The sequence below is a fragment of the Perognathus longimembris genome, chromosome 19 (assembly GCF_023159225.1).
Source record: "Perognathus longimembris pacificus isolate PPM17 chromosome 19, ASM2315922v1, whole genome shotgun sequence".
Taxonomy (NCBI): domain Eukaryota; kingdom Metazoa; phylum Chordata; class Mammalia; order Rodentia; family Heteromyidae; genus Perognathus; species Perognathus longimembris.
This window is the reverse complement of record NC_063179.1, coordinates 17992546-18014895: the sequence shown is the minus strand read 5'-3', so window position 1 is coordinate 18014895 and position 22350 is coordinate 17992546. Positions and strand designations below refer to the sequence as shown.

Below are 22350 nucleotides of genomic sequence, written 5' to 3'. Positions count from 1 at the left end.
TTTAAGTAGCTGTACAAGGCAGTTGCCATTTAACAAATCAGTTTATGTATACAATTCATCTTGATCCATGTCACCTCTTTCAGTTCTCACCCGTCCCTTCCCTGCTTACTCCTCCCCTTCCTCTTCTTAGTTTTGTAAATTATACGTTGATTTCTTGACTGCTTTCTCCCCTACTTCTCTTAGCATCTGAAATTTTCACCTTGTTTTTAAGTGAACTTTTACGTTTTTAAAACAAGTCTTTCACAATTGCTGGGGTAGGCATGATCACCAATGTTCAAATTGTGGGGCATATGTTGTAATTTTTTTATCTTTTTTAAAAATGAAAATTTTCTAACAACACTAAAGTAAAGCAAGTAGTGTAATACACTTCAGATCTATATTCATCATGTACCAACCCCCCAAACTATCAATCCATAACCATTCCAGCCCATCCACACCCCCATCTCTCGCCTCTTATCCCTAATTATAGAAAAGCAAATCTCAAACATGATATCCTTTCATCATAAATATTTGAGTATGCTTTTCTTAAAAATACATTGTGTAGGTACAGTGTGTCACTCCTATAAGCCCAGCTACTTAGTAGAAAAAGATCAAGAGGATTGCAGTTCAGGGTAAGTCTGGACAAAAAGCTACTGAAACCTTTCTCAACAAATGAGCAGTGCATACAAGAAATGTACTCATTACCTTTCTTATATAACTGTAACTCTTCTGTACATCACCTTTACAATAAAATTAAAAAGAAAAAGTGTTAATTATTATGCAAGAAATCTAATAGTGCCCATTTGTCTTGTCAGTATTCAAATTTCTAATTGCCTCATCTATGTGAGAAAAATTTCTCTATTTTTTTAAATGGGGTTTGAGGTACTTTTTACATTAAAAAAATCAACTTTCTGCTTATTTTGACTTATACACATTTTTCAGTTCTCTCAGGATTTTAATAACTGTTTTAAATCTCAACACATAGGAAGAAATCAGCACAGCAAAAATAATATAAAAATAGGATTAAAGAAATAAAAATGGAGGGCTGGGGATATGGCCTAGTGGCGAGAGAGCTTGCCTCGTATACATGAGGCCCTGGGTTCGATTCCCCAGCACCACATATACAGAAAATGGCCAGAAGTGGCGCTGTGGCTCAAGTGGCAGAGTGCTAGCCTTGAGCAAAAAGAAGCCAGGGACAGTGCTCAGGCCCTTAGTCCAAGGCCCAGGACTGGCCAAAAAAAAAAAAAAAAAAAGAAATAAAAATGGAATACAAAAGACAGAAGGTGACAGCAGATACTCACTCCCAACATGGAGTATTCAGGAACTTTGGGTTCTTTCTTCCTTAAAGAAGGGTTCTGAGGTTAAACAGTTTTCCTATGCTCACTTTTTTATGGTTGGTGTGAGACCTGCCTTAGAGCCTCCTCTTCCTCCTCCTCCTCCCCCTCCCCCCTCCCCCTCCCCTTCTCCCTCCCCCCCCTCCCCCTCCTCCTCCTCCTCCTCCCTCTTTACTTTGTCTTTGAGTCAAGGTCTCTCTGCTACCTTTGTCCAGACTGACTCAAAATCTTTCTACCTTCCAAACAGAATTACAGGCATGAACCATCAGACAAAGTGATTTATAGGATTCACTGCCCACATATTTTCAATGGTTACTGTGTTATTGAATCCCTCTCCTGCTCTCTCTCTCTCTCTCTCTCTCTCTCTCTCTCTCTCTCTCTCTCTCACACACACACACACACACACACACAGAGTCTTGCTACATTGCCTATGTAGCCCAGACTGGGATCCTTCTGGGAACTAGAATCATATACGTGCACAATCATGCTCAGCAAAAATCTCTTTTAATCATAAGTTCTCCAACTCTTTTCTGTTTATTTATCTATTGTGGAAACAAGATTATTATCCCTTATTATTTGTCAGGGAAAAAACCTGTCTATTTTTCACTACTCTCTAACACAACATTGAGTCTAGAAAGCTTCTGTGACCCCAGAAGGTATGGGCTTTCTCTCACCCCTCTGCTTGCAGCAGCAGTACACACTCGCTGGGCGTCCTCTAATTCAGTTCTCAGACTATCTATCTGGAAGTAGGTAGCCACAGGTGCCAGAGCTCAGAGGCTCAGTTCCCAGAATTCCCCCACTCCGTTTTGGGTGCCAATCACAAGCCCCATATTGTTTCTACCTGTACTTCTAACCAATTGGCTATATGTTGAACTCCCACCACCCTGTCCTTGGGTAAATTTGCTTGAGCAGCTCACAGAACTTGAGAAGACTGTTGCTTACCCCTACATCTATCTTGTTAAAAAATATTACAAAGGACATAGATAGAAAAAGATGCATAGGGCTTAGTATGGAGAGAAGGGCCAGGAGAACGGATGTAGAACTTCCATGTCCTCTCCCGGTGCTCTGTCTCCAGGGTTCCCCTGGTTTCTGGAAGCACTCTGTCTGGCCTGGATTTCTGTGGAGACTTCTCTGCATATGTAATGCTAATAGACAGAGTGGGGAAACCCAGCAAGGACTGTCAGCTTTCACCTTCTTGCTAGATTCTGCACATATTCCTCAGCCCAGAGTGTGGGTATTCCATTCCTCTGGAATGAGGAGGGTTTCATGACGTATGACTATTAGACAAGGATATGTCAGAGAATCTTTGGGAGCAGTTCCAAGATAGAAAAGAGGAAGAAGAAACAGAGTTTCTGTGACCAGCTTTGGAGGAGAGGAATTCTTGTTCCATTGGCTTGCCTCTGGGAAGGAGTGAAGAGCCAGGAAATAGTGCTGAAGACCAAATACACATTTCACAGCATTGCACTTTCTAACACTTGTGGATTTTGCTTACTACAGCATCTGGTACATTAAACGCACACTGTCTTCTGTATTTTTTATAAACTTGGAGTTGGAATTAGAACCATATTTTTGCTACAGAAAATCTGGAAAAAGGAAGAAAAGCACAAAGGGAACAAGGCATAATTTCCTCGAAGTTTCACCCCTTGAAACTTCTTTCTTAGCATTCTTAGCAGAACAGATTAAAAATAGAAAACACACCCCCTTCCCCACTAGAGTACTCTCTTCAAGTGTAATCTCAATTTGAAATTTGGAGGAAACAGTTCAAACATTTTTAAATGAAGGACATGTGATGGTTAATTTTATGTGCCAACTTGACTGGACCATGGGGTACCTAGATATTGAGTCAAAGATGATTCTGGGTGTGCCTATGAGAATATTTTTGAATGAAATTTATATTTGAATTGGTAGAATTTGAAAAGCAGATTACTCTCACTCCTCATGGTAATGGGCCTCGTCCAACAGATTCAAGAACTAAGCTGAGTGAACAGGGTGACCCCAGCTAATGAGGGGAAACTTTTGCTGCCTGACTACTTGAGCAAGATATCCATCTTTTTTTCAGTCTTCAGATTCAAACCAAGTAATTAAACCTTCTTGGATCTCAAGCCTCTACCTTTAAGTCTAGAACATACACCAACAGCTCTCCTGATTTTCAGGCCTCCAGACACGGGTCTACATATCAGCTTTCCTGAGTCCTCAACTTGCAGACAGCAGAGCTTAGAATTTCTCATCGGGAACTTCATGGGTATGAAAATTCATGAATACTTAAGTCCCAATAAAATGTTCTAGTAATTTGCATATATTGTTCTGCATACTCTAAATCATCTCTAGACTATTTGTAATGCTTAATGTAATGTAATAGTTACAAACATAGTTGTTATATGATGCTGTTTAGGGAACTTTGACAAGAATAAAGTCTATGTGTGTTTAAGTAGAGACTGGGGCTGGGGATTTAGCTCAGCGGAAGAGCACCTGCCTGGCGAGCTCAAGGCCCCGAGTTCAGTCCTCAGCTCTGGGAAAAAAAAAAAACAACTATAAGTACAGACTAATTTGGTGAGGGGAATATTTTCAGTCTGTGGCTAATTGAATTCAAGGATGGGAAACTTGCAGATAGAAAAGTAAATATATATATATATATATATATATATATATATTCTATTAGAGGCCAATAACAAGTACAGAAGGCCAAGTGGAGAGGATGGGACTGGAAGTTGAGCTAGGCATTGAAGGCTAGGTAACATTTAAGTATGTGTAGACAAGAACAAAGAGTCTACCAGCAAATCAAAGTGGGAGAACCATTAAATCTATTAAGTAGGGCTTAGTAGGGAAGCTGGGTAGATATGAGACTTGGGGTTGTTGAATTATGCAAAATTTTAGATGCCAAGGAAAGGAGTATAGAATCCTGTGGGCATATATATCTCACAAGTAGCAAGACCAAAAGACATGGTGTTAGACATGCATGCAACATGGTTCAAAAACAGCAGGATAAAACAATACATTACTATTCACAAGACTAAGACTTGGAAATCATCTAAATGCATATCAGTGAATGAGAGATCAAGAGAAATTGGTTACATACATACATTGGAGTATGATACAGCTTTAAAGAAAGTTATCCTGCAATGTGTGACACAGAGGAGCCTCAAGGACATTATGCCAGGGGAAATAAGTTGGTCACAAGAAAGAGGAATGCTTCATCATGCCACTGATACAAGGTACCCTAAAACAGTCAAATCTGTAGAATCAAACAGTAGAATGTTGATTTACAGGGACTGGAAAGGGGGAAAAAGAAGGGTTGCTTATCAATAGGCATTAAGTTTCAGTTAAGATAAAAAACTACGGCACAGTGTCTTTATAGTTAACTGCACTGTACAGCTAAAACTCTTTCAAGCTTGGTGTGGTGGAAGGCGCTTACAACCCCGGCTACTTGGGAAGCTGAGGCAGGAGTGATCATTTAAGCCCAAGAATTAAGAGGCCAGCCTTAGCAACATAATAAGACCTCTTGTCAAAAACAAAATTTTTTTAAACCAGGCACCAATGGTTTACCCCTTAATCCTAACTAAGAGGCTAGAGGCTTAATCCTAGCTGGAGGCTGAGACCCCAGGATCACACTTCAAAGACAGCTTAGACACACAAATTCTCAAAAGTCTAGAAGTGGGCTGGGAATATGGCCTAGTGGCAAGAGTGCTTGCCTCGTACACATGAAGCCCTGGGTTCAATTCCCCAGCACCACATATATAGAAAACGGCCAGAAGTGGTGCTGTGGCTCAAGTGGAAGAGTGCTAGCCTTGAGCAAAAGGAAGCCAGGGACAGTGCTCAGGCCCTGAGTCCAAGGCCCAGGACTGGCCAAAAAAAAAAAAAAAAGTCTAGAAGTGTGGCTTGAGTGGTAGAGTACCAGCCTTAAGCAAAAACAAACAAATAAACAAAAAAGCCAAGCAAGAGTACAAGGCTCTGAGTTCAAGCCCCAGCATACATACACACACTTTTTTTCTTCTTCTTCTTTATTGTCAAAGTGAAGTACAGAGGGGTTACAGTTTCATATGTAAGGCAATTACATTTCTTATCCAACTTGTTACCTCCTTCCTCATTTTTTCCTCATCTCCCCCTTTCCACATCCCTCCCCCACCATGAGTTGTACAGTTGGTTTACACAAATTGGCTTTGTAAGTATTGTTATTGCAATGGTTTGTCTTTTTATCCTTTGTCTCTTGATTTTGGTATTCCCTTTCCCTTTCCTAATTCCAATACACGTATATACAGTATCTGGGGTACTAAGATCAGTTACAGTAATAGCAGGGGTAAAACCACAGGAAAGGAATATGAGAGGAAAAAAAAGGGACAGTTTCACATGGCATGTTGAAAATAACTACAACAATGATATATCACTTATTTCCATAACTTGGAGTTCATTTCGCTTAGCATTATCTTATGTGTTCATAGGGGCATAGCTATTAAGCTATTGTGATCTTCTGCTATGACTATTCTAGAGATGTACTAATTATTCCCTATGAAGGAGACCATAAAGTTCATGTTTCTTTGGGTCTGGCTCACTTCATTTAGTATGATTTTTTTCCATGTCTTTCCATTTCCATTTCCTTACAAATGGGGCAATGTCATTCTTTCTGATAGAGGCATAGAATTCCATTGTGTATATGTACCACATTTTCTTGGTCCACTCATCTACTGAGGGGCATCTGGGTTGGCATCCTGGTTTAGCAATGACAAAATGTGCTGCGATGAACATAGTTGTGCTGGTGGCTTTAGTGTGGTCTTGATTGTAGTCTTTTGGGTAGATGCCCAAAAATGGGACTGCTGGGTCATAGGGGAGCTCTATGTTTAGCCTTCTGAGGAGCCTCCACACTGCTTTCCAGAAGGCTTCAACAAGTTTGCATTCCTACCAACAGTGTAGTAGGATTCCCTTTTGGCCACATCCCCTCCAGCATTTGTTATTATTAGTTTTCCTTTAATGGACATTCTTACTGGGCTGAAGTGGAATCTCAGTATTGTTTTGATTTGCATTTCTTTTATGGCCAGTGATGAAGAGCAATTCTTCATGTGTCTCTTGACCATTCTCATCTCCTCTTCAGAGAAGTCTCCTTTTAGGTCTTTGGCCCATTTGTTAAGGGGGCCATTGGTTCTTTGAGGATTTGTTTTGGAGGAATTTAATTTTTTGAGTTCTAAATATATTTTAGATATGAGGCCTTTGTCCATTGTATGGCTGGTAAAGATCTTCTCCCCATCTGTTGGCTTTCTGTTTGTCTAACAAGCAATGCCTTTTGCAGTGCAGAAGCTCTGCTGTTTGATGTAGTCCCATTTGTCCAACCTTTCTTTGAGTTGTGTTTCTGGGACTTTATTAAGAAAGTTTCATCCTGTGCTGAGGACCCCGAGTGTTTCTCCTATTCCTTCTTGTAGTGTTTTCAGGGTATCTGATTTTACTTTGAGGTCTTTGATCCATTTGGAATTGATTTTAGTGCAGGGTGATATATAAGGATCTACACTTTTTTTTAGTTAAAAGAATATATTTCATGTTAAGTGCTTTCAATAAAAACAAAACAGAACTGTTGTTGTTTTTTTTTAAGTAGCAGGATTGCTTGGCAAGTTCCATTTTGAAGGTACCCATTAGTATCATTATCAACTTGGTATAAGAAATCACACATGACATCTACAATCATATTCTGTGCCCTCCAAAAGGAAGGCTCAAGGTAAGTGAAGGTTTGTACAGTGAGTGCCAACATATGATCACACCTTCCACCCTGGCTCCTTAACACATCCTCCTGCTGTTCAGTCCTCTGGACTCTCCCCTTCTCATACTTGCATTGCTCCCAGAATAGAACTCATTGACTTTGGATGCATTTTAGCTACTAGTCCTTGCTCAAATAGTCAGTTTCAAACACGGTTTATGTGTTTGCCATACAAGAGATGCTCATGTTATATATCAGGTGCCATGATTCAGTACCTCTAGAGTCCTATTGCCAACATTTAATTCCTAGCTCTGTCTCTGTCTATGTGACCTGTGGCAAATGCCTTAATCTGTGCATAGGTTTCTTCATCTGTTAAATGGGGAAAGCCAGGCTGGGAATGTGGCCTAGTGGTAGAGTGCTTGCTTAGCATGCATGAAGACTTGGGTTCCATTCCTTAGTACCACATAAACAGAAAAAGCAGGAAATGGAGCTGTGACTCAAGTGGTAGAGTGCTAGCCTTGAGCAAAAGAAGCTCAAGGAAAGTGCTCAGGCGGAGTTCATGCCCGAGGACTGGCAAAAATAAATAAATAAATAAATAAATAAATAGATAGGGAAATTCAGGCTGGGAATATGGCCTAGTGGTAAAAGTGCTTGCCTTGCATACATGAAGCCCTAGGTTTGATTCCCCAGCACCACATATATAGAAAACGGCCAGAAGTGGTGCTGTGCCTCAAGTGGCAGAGTGCTAGCCTTGAGCAAAAAGAAGCCAGGGACAGTGCTCAGGCCCTGAGTCCAAGCCCAGGACTGGCAAAAAAAAAGAAAAAAAAGGGAAGTCACAGCATCCAACATAAGAGTTATTTGAAGGAGTAAATAAGATAGTACATATAAATGCCTACTATAATAATAGTTTCTTATTATTATAACATACTTTAGTAAAGCAAGATATTTCCACTACTCTTATATGTTGCAGAGCTAATGAAGTCACCAATGGCCCTGAGTCTTGGCCTCAGGATCAGTGACTGCTGCAGCTCAGATAGCTTCCCTGGGAGAGCTGGATTTCTACCTTGCTGACTCCTCTTCCATTTCATCCACTTAGCAGAGTGCCTTTGTTGGGAGGAATGATGGCATGAGCTTCTGCCTATCCCTGCAGGCTGTGGATCATTTCCCTGCAGGTTCAGCTGCCAGAGGTGATACCAGAAATACAGTCCTCTGAAATCAATGCCAGTTCGTAAGTAACAACTGCTGACTTTTGGAGAACAAGATGTAAAGGTATGTTCATTTTGCTAGGCAAAATGAGAACTGTAAACACTATTATTTAAAAAAAAAAGTGGTCCTAGTCCCAAGTAGGAAGGACAGGTCATTAATGAAAAGCCCAGTCCTGAGCAGAAAAAGCAACATAAGAAGTATCACAGTATTAGACTTCAAATTATACTCTAGAGCCATAGCAACAACAACCAAAAAAAGCTTAAAAGCAGACACAAAGAAAAATGGAACAGAATAGAAGAGCCAGAAATAAAATTATACAACTATAGCCATCTAGTTTCTGATGAAGGAGTCAAAAACATATGCTGGAGAAAAAGGCAAGCTTTTTAACACATGGTGCTAGGAAAACTAGTCATTAAATGCAGAAGACTGAAACCAGACCCCTATCTCTCACCTGGTTTAAATAACAAAACAAAACAAAAAATGTTGGGCATGCCTATAATTTCATCTACTCAGAGGACTGAGATCTGAAGATTGCGGTTGGAAGCCAGTCCAGGCAAGAAAGTCCATGAAACTCTTATCTTCAATCAACTTCCAGGAAAACCAGAAAAGGGGCTGTAGACCAATGTAGTGGAATACTAGCCTTGAGCAAAAAAGCTCAGGGCCAGCACCTAGGCCTTGAGTTCAAGCCCCATGACAAACAACAAAAAGTTTAAAAAATTAACAAACAGGGGCTGGGGATATAGCCTAGCGGCAAGAGTGCCTGCCTCGGATACACGAGGCCCTAGGTTCGATTCCCCAGCACCACATATACAGAAAACGGCCAGAAGCGGCGCTGTGGCTCAAGTGGCAGAGTGCTAGCCTTGAGCGGGAAGAAGCCAGGGACAGTGCTCAGGCCCTGAGTCCAAGGCCCACGACTGGCAAAAAAAAAAAAAAAAAAAAAAAAAAAAAAAAATTAACAAACAATTTAGAATAGATTTTTTTTAAAAAGTTAAATGTAACATCTGAAAGGAAACATCTAAAGGAAAATATAATAAAAATTCCAGAAGACAAAGGTAAATATTTTCTGAATAAGACCTCTATTACCCAGAAAGTAAGAGAAAGAATGGACAGATAGGACTAGACTACATCAAATTTAAAAGCTTCCATGCAGCAAAAGAAATAATTACAAAGGGTGGGAATATGGCTAGGTTTGATTTCTCAGCACCACATAAACAGAAAAAGCCAGAAGTGATGCTGTGGCTCAAGAAGTAGAGTGCTAGCCTTGAGCAAAAAGAAGCTAGGGACACAGTGCTCAGGCCCAGAGTTCAAGCCCCAGGACTGGCAAAAAAAAAAAAAAAAAAAAAAAAAAACAAGCAAACAAAACAAAAGAATTACAAGAATGAATCCATAGAATGAGATAATCTTTCCCACCTATGATAAAGGATTAATATCCAGGATTAATACAAGCAGCATTACACATAAGCAGTAAAGGAACAAACAGCTCAATTAATAAGTGAGCAAACATGTTGCGCAAAATGTTTCTCAGAAGATATACGAAAATGAAAATCTCAGCAAAGAAAAAAAATTTGTCTAATAATACATGCAAAAATGTTCAACATCCTTAGCCATAAAGAAAACACAAATCAAGATTCCACTTTACTCCTGTCAGAATGGTAATCACCAAAAAAAAAAAAAAAAAAACAAAGAACAACAGACAAAGACTCAGGGGGAAAAAACACCACTCTCATACCTATTGATTATTGTTTAAACTAGTGTAACTACAATGGAAATCAGTATGGAGGTATCTCAAAAAAACTAAAATTGATCTATTTCGTAACCTCACCATAGCACTCTTGGGCTTATATCTGAAAAAGAATAAGTCAAAATCCTCCTACCTAAACATCCCAAGTCAAAATATACTCATGTTTATTGCAGCACTGTTCACAGTAGCCAATAATGGAATCAGTCAAATTATCCAATAAACAACAAATGGATAAAAGAAAATATGGCACATATACCATGGAATACTACTCAGCTATAAATATATATTTTCAGGAACGTGAATCAAGTTGAGATGAACCAAATTCAAAAAGCCAAATACATGCTGGGCACCAGTGGCTCACGCCTACTATAATCCTAGATACTCAGGAGGCTGACATCTGAGGATTGCAGTTCAAAGCCACACCGGGCAGGAAAGGCTGTGAGACTCTTATCCCCAATTAACCACTAGAAAACTGGAAATGGCCCTGTGGCTCAAGTGGCAGAGTGTTAACCTTGAACTGAAGAGCCCAGGCCCAGAGTTCAAGCCCCACGACCACCAACAACAACAAAAAGCCAAATACAATCTTTCCCCTCAAATGTGTATGTATGTACACACACACAATTTGATTGTAACTACAAGTCTTTTTGAGGGCTGCAGGAGAGGAAAAGAGAATGATGATAGGTGAATAATATAGAATACACTGTCTATGCATGCAGTAAAAGGAAATCTAGAAGCATGAACTTTGGGGTATATTTACTGAGGCATGACTTCAAGCCAGATGGTTGCCTTGGGTCTGCTGATTTCCCAAAGTGCCAGTATCAATCTCCAAAGATGTAGTCCTTGCTGTCCTGTATCTTCAATTCCAGGGTCACCCACAAGATAAGGAGTGTGGTGACCTTGCCTAGAGCTATGAAGACATTCTTGAATCCCCATGTGGGAGAATGGGGAAATGGAAATAGGACAAGAAAAAGAAAAGAAAAACATGGTTGCTTTTTTCTTTTTTAAAAAAAATGTGCATAACTGCAAGCATGCTGGCTACTCAAGTAAGTTCAGTGATTGGGTTAAAGCTAGTTTTAACATGTTACAGAGGTGATCTGTAGACAGCCACTGTGGAACAGATTTGACATCTCTCATGTTGCCATGAGCCTCAGTGTCCCATAGAGAATGGAACCTGGAAACGACTGGTGTCCATTCACCCATTAGTGGTATATGTCCAGGATTTTCCTGCAGCTCCTGCTTCCTTTCCCTTCAGAGCTGACTTTGTTCCTGCCCAATTCCAACCTAATTCTCCAGAACTCTCAATGGTCTTCTGTAAAATCCCCTTTTCATCACAGACAGGTTGGAGGTAATAGGAAGGAAGACATTGGGATGATGAAGGAAGAAGTGCATTGGTTACTATTGGTGGAACCTGACCTATCATATTTACTTCTCTTGTATTAGAAGCTAAATGTGCCCACTCCCAGACCTTGACTTAAGACTGGGTGGCACAAGTAGCCATAAACTTGTTTATGTTGAAGATACTTGACAAAGACAGTCGTAGGTTGTATTCCTGGGGCATTAAGAAATCTGCCAGTAGGCTTTTGTACATTTTCATAGATTCTTGACTATTACAAATAAAGTGAGTTCTGCTGTATTCCACCTAAATCATAATGGCTGAAAGGATCAAGGGTACCACTGTGAAGAGAACGGAATGCAATCTCACTGATATAGGAGGGCTACTGGACTTCTCTCTAGACAGGCTGAATGCTAAGAGGCTTTTATCCAATAGAAGACTCTACAGTTTCTCTATGCCCAGGGTACAGATTCTTGTCAGAACAGTGTTCTTCCCCTGCTCCCTATGGAGGCAGAATGCCATAATGGATAAAAGTTCCAGTTTCAAAATCAGGTACCTAGGGTTCATTACTTAGCTTGTTAATTATATGACCTTGGGAATGTTATTAACATCCCTACACCTCAGTTTTCTCATTAAAATCTAGAGTTAATCAGTTTTGCATGAGGCTCAGCACCAAAATTATAATCAAATCTGCTTGCATGGTTGTGAGAATTCAGTGAGTCAACTAGATCAGCAGTGACATACAAAGAAAGTATTTTTACCCAGTGTTAACATGCTCTCAATTTTTAAAGGAATGTTATGATTTTGTAAAGGGGAAGATAGTTACACTGTGTTCTCTGTAGTGTTTCAGCAGATTGCTTCACCATTTCCAGTCTCATCTGCAGTGCTTCTTATTTAGCTAGTATACTACTGGCTGCCATCTGTACTTAATTGCCTCATGGAGACTTACCCAATGTACAGACACCTGATAAGCTCAGTAATCTCCAGAGAGGCACGATTTCCTTAGAATTTTCCTCTCTTATTGTTTCTTGATTCTATTGCTCTGTACCGAATTTTTCATTGGAAAGTTATCTTTGAATTACTTTTTTGAGGTAGGGTCTTATTAGTTAACCCATGCTGGCCTTGAATTACCAATCCTCCTACCTAAACATCCCAAGTTTTAGGTAAATTTTTATTTTAAAAAGAAACATATATGTCATGAATGGTGACTGGACCTGTCATACCAGGTACACAGGAGGTCATAGGTAGGATTGTAGTCTGAGGCCAACTCCTTGGCAAAAGCAACTCTATTTAAAACAACAAAAACAACCAAAAAAACTAAAGCCAAAAGAGCCAGAGGTGCAGTTTTCCCACTGGAAGAATGTATACCTAACAAGCACAAGACCCTGAGTTCAAACCTCTGTATAGAAGGAAGAAGAAGAGCCTTGAGCACGAAGGCACAAGAACAGTACTCAGACCCTGAGTTCAAGCCCCAGGATACACACACACACACACACACACACACACACACACACACACACACACACTGACCAGTGCTTGGACACAGATAGATTAATTTCAAGATAACAGCATAAGAAATGTAAAAAACAAAGCAACATAACTCCTCCAAAAGTCAACAAGTCCCCCATAATAGATCTTAATAATAGTAAAATCTCTTTGAGAGTTTGAATAAAATCTCAAAGAATTTATAGGAATGATTATATGAATGATCAATCAACTTAAAGAGGACATAAATAGACAGCTGGATGAATTCCAAGAGAATACAAAATTTAAAAAAAATAACACAATGAGGGCTGGAAATGTGGCTTACAGTAGAGTGCTTGCCTAGCATGCATGAAGCTTTGGGTTCAATTCCTCAGCACCACATATATAGAAAAAGCCAGAAGTGGTGCTGTTGCTCAAGTGGTAGAGTGCTAGCCTTGAGCAAAAAGAAGCCAGGGACAGTGCTCAGGCCCTGAGTCCAAGCCCCAAGACTGGCACACACAAAAAAAACAAACAACCCTGCAAGACCCCATCTGATAAGTGAAGTAAAAAGGACTGGAGGTATGGTTCAAGTGGTAGATGCCTGCCTTGCAAATATGAGACCCTGAGTTCAAACCCCAAGTAGAAAACCTATTTCTTATAAGCTTCATGTAGAGTGAGCAAATATACTGAAAAATATACAAATCATAAATTAATTGACTTAATTAACTTTTATAAGTTATCCATTCTTTACCCAATTTATAAATCATTTTTAAGTCTTGAGTCTGCCACCTGCTTCTCCAAAGTGGTTGAAACAACTGGCACTATTAGCATGACAATGACAGCTCCACTTGATCCGCACTTTTATTTAGATATTTGAATCTTCTTTCCAACCTCAAGTCACAGAGAATCTTCTATGTGGGGCTTTGAGATTTTTGCTACACAAAAATACAAGTGGAAGTGTATCACCCCAACATGGAGTCTGTGATCCCTCTAACATATTCAAGGTAGGTACTGTTTGGGACATTATTGGCTAGTCCTTGGGAAAAGATTTCTGCTGAGCTTCATCCAAGCCCAGCAGCAGCTGTGGGACACCCACTTTGTCCAAGAAAGAAGGTGACATTTCCCACGCCCTACTATGCAAAGAGAATGAGTTGGTTATTTGATTGCTCCTGGCCTCCAGCTCAGCCAGGACTACTGGAATAGCAGCGCAGAGAGGGCCTGTGCCCTGGTAGAGGAGGCTGGAGTGGGCAGAGGAAAGGTAAATGAGGGGGCTGGCTGACAGCTAGAAAGCAGATTCAACGTTAAGTGGGAGGAAGGCAAGCCAGGGTACAAATGACTATTTCCATGATGACTATTTCTAAGATATACCAAAGCTAGATTTAAATTGAAATATTAATACATGAAATAGAGAAACGTTTCTTTTGTAATTGCCACCAAAAAAAGGACAACGAATGGAAAAAGTAATGTCATATTGCAGCTATTATTTTCTCCTTGGTTGCTCTTAAATCTATAGTATATTGGGTCCCATTAAACACCAGACAAAGCTCTACAAGCAACTGCAAAATATTACCGAAGATTTGTATAATAATGTAATACTGGAGCTGGGAATATGGTCTAGTGGTACAGTGCTTGCCTTGTTTGTGTACATGAAGCCCTGGGTTCAATTCCTCAGCACCACATATATAGTAAAAGCCAGAATTGGCACTGTGGCTCAAGTGGTAGAGAGCTAGTCTTGAGCAAAAAGAAGCCAAGGACAGTGTTCAGGCCTTAAGTTCAGGCCCCAGGACTGGCAAAAAACAAAACAAGCAAAAAAATAATAATAATGTAATACTTCCCACTCTTCAAAATACATTCTAAATAGTCACTCATCCTAACACCCTAACTTGCCCAGTGCAACTGCCCTCCTAAAAAATGTCATGTGAGCTGACTCAGTTTCCTTTTCCCTTTTTTTTTTTGAGATAGCATCTCACCACATAGCCCAGCTTGACCTCCAACTTACAATCCTCCTGCCTCAGTCTCCTGAGTGCTGATATTATAGGCTTGACCCACCATACCTAGCTTGGATCTAACTCTGTGTCACTAACTTGGCAGGCATAAGAGAGGAAACAGAGCAGGCAAAGGGAGAGAACACATAGGAAGGCATAAAGATGTAGAATAAGGCCCATTCATAAAATGTCTACTATTGCCTGGTGGGAGGATAAAGTATATACTAATAAGCAACAGATGAAGCTTGAAAAGGACACAAGAACCAATTTTCCGAGGATGTTAAATATTAGATTTTATCCTGAGTGCTGGGGTAATAATAGTTTAATTAACAAAGGAATGATTTCACTGAAATCATATTTGAAGTTAGGAAAATCACTCTGAAAGCATTTTATATTTTGCTTTGAAAGGAATTAAGAAGTCATTGACAAATTCAGATAGGAAATGAGAGCTTGAACTGACAATTCACTTGAACTAACATATAAATATGTGTATACATGTGTATGCCTGTACATGTAATTACACATATATGTATATGAGAATATATATATACACATATGTGTGTATCTGTATGTATATATGTATGTTAAGTAGTGTGTGTGTATATAGCATTAGTTTTGTCCAGAAGAATCTCCCATTTTTGCTGAAGGTCAGTGTCCTACAGCAACCATCCTATCAATGCCACTATGTAGTCAGGATCCCAATGAGCAGCTTTGGTTGAGATGAGCTTTAGTTAACTTTTGGCCCAGTTGACCTTGAACTTTGAACCTCCTGAGTAGCATGGATTACAAGCATGAGCGACCATACCCAGCGATTCTTGCAGTATCTTCGGATTGTAAACTTTTATTTGCTCCTCTAAATCTACTCTCTTCTCTATCCTGCTCTGTAATGGAAGAATTGGAAATGTCTGGATTACAGAGGCTTCTTGTCAAGCTTAGCCAATTTGGAGCCCTAGCAGATCAGTGAAAGAGGATTCTCTCCTAGCTCTCTTCCTTCCAAGCCAACATCTCTGGTCTAGTGTCTATCTCCATAATATACCTTTCTTTCTAAGAGTTCCAGGATCTATTACTTTCCCTGATCTTTTAGGCTAAATTACCCAAAGATAAATATATTGCTTTCTTCTGGGGTCCTGACTAGAAGAATGTCCCAGGAGTGGGCAAAAAAGCCAAAATAGAAAAAACAAAGAGGTGGCAGTGGAGGGGGGGGGGGGGAGGGATTTGGAGCAAATGGAGCTTCTCAAGGCCAGCTGCATCCGGAGCATATGACTCTTCCCATATACACAGCCCCATTGCCTCAGGTACAGAGCCTGGAGGGAGGGGCTTGAATCTGGACATTTGAGGCAACAAAGACCACATTCGGGCATGTTACTTTAATTCAATTGCTAAGAAAGCCATAGGCTGCCAGATATTGATGGGAAACAAATTGACAAAAAGACTCAGAAGAAGACCCAAGCTACAATTCCAGTTGCTCTGCCTTTGGGCTTTGTAAGACTCACACACATAGATGACAGATAAAAATGCTGAACAAAGCCTCTGACACACCCCAACATGAAAAGCAAGAAACAAAACCCCTCAGGTCTTAGAATCAGATTGCTTCTCAGCCTCGAGCTGTCCTTCCACAGGAGAAGCAGTTCCTGAGAAATTCTAGGCTCTGGTCTAAACTGAATGAGCGAGACTCCTTATTAGTCTATTTTTCTTCACTATAGCAAAATACCCAAGACAGGCTATCCTTACACTGAAAAACAAGGTTTATCAAGTTCACAGTTCTGGAGACTCAAGGGCAAGCTCTTGACACTAGTGAGGCCTCATAGTGGATGGAAGATGGCATCACAATGGCAGGAGCATATATGAGAGCAAGAGAAGTCTCAAAATCAGAATCAGGAAGCAATTCAGGGGTCAGGTTTGTTTTTTATAACAACTTGTTCTCTTGAGAGCTCAGAGGTACTATGAGAGCCCTTTTAATCTCTACTAAAACCAGTTCCCCTGAAGACCTTAGGACCTGCCTCTAGGCATTCCCTTGGAAAGGTTCCACCTCCCAATATGGCCACACTGAGACGCAAGCTTCCAATACATGAACCTACATCCAAACCATCAAGAGCTCTCAAGTTCTCATAGACATAAGAACTACTCATCATGAACAGGAGTTACCTGATACACCAAATTACAAACACACACACACACACACACACACACACACACACACACACACACACAGGAGCAGTCCAGAAAGCACTAATAAACTATTATAAGATAGCCCAGAATACCTTAGCACCTATCCTGTTACTTGGTACTCTCTTTTTTGAGCTGTTACAGCCTTAAGAGGAGCTCCCTGTGACCAGTTATTAAAAGATGCAAACAACAAAGAATCAAGGCCTGGATCATTGGTTCATTGTGTGGCATGCTGTTCTGAGATGAAATTAACTACAGTCCTATCCCCAACCGCCCCACACAGAATTCTGAAATACAGTGTTAGAGGCCAAGATTGAGGCTGTCCACTTTATTTTCTACTTTATATGAAATTTGGATCTATATGAATTTGGATTTATATGAATTTGGATCTGTACTTACTATTGTTATTGTACTGGCTGGTGATTTGGTCAGCTGATCAGGGACTGAAAAAAAAAGCCTAAAAAATTGTAAGAAGAAAGTCTAGCAGGAATATGGATAGATCTTTCAGAAAGATCACTAAATGGGAATATATTTATGCCTTGTATATTTTAGGCCCCTAGAACTAAAAATATATCTTATATGGCAAAAGGAAATTTGCATCTGTGACTAAATTAAAGAATGTTTAAATAAGGAAATTATCTTGGATTGTTCAAGGTTGCCCACAGACCCTTATGAAAGAAAGCTGGTGAGTCAGAATGACAGAGATCTTGTCATTCAAGCTAGTTGCTATGCTTCTAGCTTTCAAGATGCAGGAAAAAGGGCCATGCCCAACTATGTCCCTAGAAGTTGTTGCTTCTTTCATTAATTGGTCATAAGGAACTTCCCATGAGGCAGGAGGAATGAGGCCTTGTAAAGAATTTGATTTTAACACAGTAAAACTAAATTAAGTATGTAAGAATAAATGTGTATTTTTAAAAAAATTATTCCTGCTGGCGACCCAGGCTCCTCTGAAACATGGCGGTCGGCTGGGGCCGCACCACAAGCATAACTATATGAAGGAAGAGAAAGGTTTTCCTGAAGATGAGGTGACTGAATCGGAAAAAAAAAAAAAAAACCTTAAATTTGGTGAAAGAACTAGATGCCTTTCCAAAGGTTCCCGAAAGCTATGTAGAGACCTCAGCCAGTGGGGGCACAGTTTCTCTGATAGCATTTACTACTATGGCTTTACTAACAATAATGGAATTCTCAGTATATCAAGATACATGGATGAAATATGAATATGAAGTAGACAAAGATTTTTCTAGTAAATTGAGAATCAATATAGATATTACTGTTGCCATGAAGTGCCAGTATGTTGGAGCAGATGTATTGGATTTAGCAGAAACAATGGTTGCTTCTGCAGATGGTCTTATTTATGAACCAGTAATATTTGAACTTTCACCAGAGCAAAAAGAGTGGCAGAGGATGCTACAGCTGATTCAGAGCAGGCTACAAGAAGAGTATTCTCTTTAGGATGTGATATTCAAACTTGCTTTCAAAAGCTCATCCACTGCACTTCCACCCAGGGAAGACGACTTGTCGCAGTCTCCAGACCCATGCAGAATACGCGGCCATCTCAACGTTAATAAAGTAGCAGGGAATTTTCACATAACTGTGGGCAAGGCAATTCCACATCCTCGAGGACAGGCGCACTTGGCAGCACTGGTCAACCATGACTCCTACGACTTTTCTCACAGACTAGATCACCTGTCTTTTGGAGAGGTTGTTTCAGGAATCATTAATCCTCTGGATGGAACTGAAAAAATTGCTGTAGATCACAACCAGATGTTCCAATATTTTATTACAGTTGTGCCAACAAAACTCCAGACATATAAAATTTCAGCAGAAACACATCAGTTTTCTGTCACAGAAAGGGAGCGTATCATCAACCATGCTGTGGGCAGCCATGGAGTTTCTGGAATCTTCATGAAATACGATCTCAGCTCTCTCATGGTGACTGTCACTGAGGCGCATATGCCATTCTGGCAGTTTTTTGTAAGACTCTGCGGTATTGTTGGAGGAATCTTCTCAACAACAGGCATGTTACATGGAATGGAAAATTTATAGTGGAGATAATTTGCTGTCGTTTCAGTCTTGGATCCTGTAAAGCTGTCCATTCGGTTCCCTTTGAGGATGACCACACAGACAACCACTTACCTCTTTTAGAAAATAATATGCATTAGCACCTCCCGAGGGGAAGGAGAAAAAACTTTTTTTTTTGCCTGAGATCTAAAAACCTTTTTTAAATAATCAAATATTGTGCAATATATTCAAAGAAAAGTATGACTGAGAAACTGGGAACATACTTATTTAAAAAAAAAAAAAGAACAAAAAAACCCCAATGTGAAATCCTGTTGATATTGTGTCTGTCACAAGTGTTCTAGAAGAGACAATGCCGCAAATCAGTGACGGCGCTGGCCAGATGCTAGCACCAAGATGAGCTTCTACTTCTCTCACACCTGGGGACTCTCCATCAAGAAAACCGCAGCTAAGGAAAAGGCTTTTTTAAGTGCAAATGTCACCTGCTTCTGTTTTTTACAAACCTGATGTAAGAATAAAAGGTGTAAAACATTAAAAAAAATATTTCTATTTTATGTGATGGTCATGGGGTTTGAACTCAGGGACTGGGCACTGTCATTGAACTTTGTCCACTCCAGTCTAGCACTCTACCACTAGAGCCACTGCTCCACTTCTGACTTTTTTTGGTATTTGGAGCTAAGAACCTCATGGACTGAACTGCCTGAGCTAGCTTTGAAGGGAGATACTCAGATCTCCACCTCTTGAGTAGCTAGGATTACAGGCATGAGCAACTTATGCCGGTTTAAGTGTGTATTGTTTTAACCCAATTATCCCATGATGTGTTATAGCAGTGAAAAGAAACCTACTGCAAACTTAGTGAGTCCATGTACAAATGTGTTTGCATTTACTTAATCCTCACATCACATTTATAATATGAGTAGTATTTTTTTCTGTCTTATAGATGGGTAAAACATGACACTTGGTGTTAAGTCAGTTGGTCAATGTCATATTGCATCAAGAAATAGCCCTGGGATTCAAATTTGCCATAAGACTCCAGTACTATACTGTCCAATATGTCAGCCATTCACAATATATGGGTACTTTAAATTAACTTAATTTCAGTCACATCAACTACATTGCAAAGGTTCAGTTAGCCATATGTGGCTAGGTATTGCCATAGTCAGAAGTTAGAGGGCTTTTCTGTGTTAGGAGAAAATTCTGTTGGAGGGTAGTGCTCTGGAGTGGGAGCTCTAAACCAATGGCATCACTCACTGAAGTGATTGTCAAGTTCTCAATCAGGTCATAATGTAGCTAAAACTCGTCTCCAAGCTGTATTTATTTTTGTCAATTATTTTATAATAAAATTGAACACAGGGTCTTGTACATGTTAGGCAAGTACATGCTCTATCACAGAGTTAAGTCAAGCCCCTCCAAGCCTTTAGTCATCCCTGTGGCTATCTTGAGCTCTTCAGATTCTTAAGAATGTGCTAACACAATGAAACCCTTCGAACACTGGTGTTGGATATTGAGAGTTGGCAGCAAACGCCATGTACTAGAATGTCAAGGGAGCTGGCAGGACTAAAATAAGCTGGTATTTGCTTGTGTGCCTATTCCCAGGTCAGGTGGTAGTTGGGGGAGGGGAGAGGAAGATATCAAAGACACATGTTATAAAACCTTTGCCCCCAAGAAAAGGATACAAGATGAATTTCATTCATATCACAAATTTAAGTGCCTACTTCTAGGCATCGGACAGTCACTCAGTGGCTGAACAGACATAGCTTCTGACCATGTGAAATGTTTTTCCCCATGAGAGGAAGAGAGACAGATACCAAGCAAGAAATGATAAGTTTCATGAGCACTAACAAATGCAAAGTATGGAATAGCAAACAGAGAAATGATATATTGTATATATGCTAGGAACTTACAAAGGAAAAACAGTCATACCCTAAAGCTGGAAACACTGAGGTGTTTCCGCTTATTTAGTGATCCACCAATAATAGGAAGGCATGTTATTAGTCTAGACAAGTAGAAATCTTTATAAAGATTTCAGGAGGATAGAAAAATGTTCTAAGGAGACAATATATTTTAGAGGTTCATTCTAGAGTCAGATAGGCCTACCTTGGATCCTTCTTCTGCCATTTATTAGGTTTGTGAATTCAGTTTTATCATCTCTAGTATAATCACCTACTTCCTAGATTTCTGTAGAGGTTAAATGAGATACTTTGTTATACTATATGTGGTTATGTATATTACAACTATTTTTTTAATCTTTTTGTTTGCCAGTCTTGGGACTTGAACTCAGGGCCTGAGCACCTGTCCCTGGCTTCTTTTTGCTCAAGGCTAGCACTCTGCCACTTGAACCACCGCGCCACTTCTGGCCTTTTCTATATGTGTGGTGCTGAGGAATCAAACCCAGGGCTTCATAGATAGGAGGCAAGCACCGTTGCCACTAGGCCATATTCCTAGCCCCATTTTTAAAATCTTATGTACTCTTATAATATAGTACTTTAGAAGAGTAATTATGACTGATAACATTATATGCTAACCATCAAGTTTAGAGATGGGTTTAAGAAGAGCAGATCTATAAAGAGACAAGAAAGGTCATTACATATTAGTAAAGGGAATGATTCATGAAGAGGAAATCACAGTGGTTAATATTTATGCACCAAACAATGGAAAACCTAAATATATTAAAGAAATACTCTTAGACTTACAGAACATGATAGACCCCAACACAATAATAGAAAGACTATAAAGAAAGGGAGAAAGAAATATCAAGAAAGAAAGGAAGGAAGGGAGAGAGAGAAAGCGTGTAAGAGAGCAAGAAACAAGCACGAGAGAGCAAGAGAAGAGTTTATGGGCTGGGAATATGGCCTAGTGGTAGAGTCCTTGCCTTGTGTACATGAAGCCCTGGGTTCCATTCCTCAGCACCACATATATACAAAAAGCCAGAAGTGGAAGTGGCACTGTGGCTCAAGTGGTAGAGTGCTAGTCTTGAGTAAAAAGAAGCCAGAGGGCTGGGGATATAGCCTAGTGGCAAGAGTGCCTGCCTCGGATACAAGAGGCCCTAGGTTCGATTCCCCAGCACCACATATACAGAAAACGGCCAGAAGTGGCGCTGTGGCTCAAGTGGCAGAGTGCTAGCCTTGAGCGGGAAGAAGCCAGGGACAGTGCTCAGGCCCTGAGTCCAAGGCCCAGGACTGGCCAAAAAAAAAAAAAAAAAAAAAAGAAGCCAGAGACAGTGCTCAGGCCCTGAGTTCAAGCCCCAGGATTGGAGAGAGAGATAGAAGAGTTTATCTCCATAGATCACGTCAGTGTCCATAGTTTTCAGGTTGTTGCTTAATTCAAAGTCCTTCGTAGCTTTTTCCCTTTGTTTATCATCTACCATTCATTGATCAAAAACCCATGAAAGAGCTTCACTCAGATTCTGAAGAATTTTTCCTTCATTAGAGGTCAGCTCTGAGACC

At 40.1% G+C, this 22350-nt stretch overlaps 1 long non-coding RNA gene and 1 pseudogene across 2 annotated transcripts; both read left to right on the top strand.

Annotated features, from left to right (window-relative positions):
- Positions 1–3449: 3449 nt before the first annotated feature.
- LOC125367509 lies at positions 3450–19431 on the top strand. The gene is made up of 3 exons (XR_007214101.1): positions 3450–3480; positions 7541–7545; positions 19294–19431. It is a non-coding gene; the product is annotated as an uncharacterized LOC125367509 (long non-coding RNA).
- LOC125367508 lies at positions 17906–19062 on the top strand (annotated as a pseudogene). Its single transcript, XR_007214100.1, has one exon. The product of XR_007214100.1 is annotated as an endoplasmic reticulum-Golgi intermediate compartment protein 2-like (transcript).
- Positions 19432–22350: the final 2919 nt, after the last annotated feature.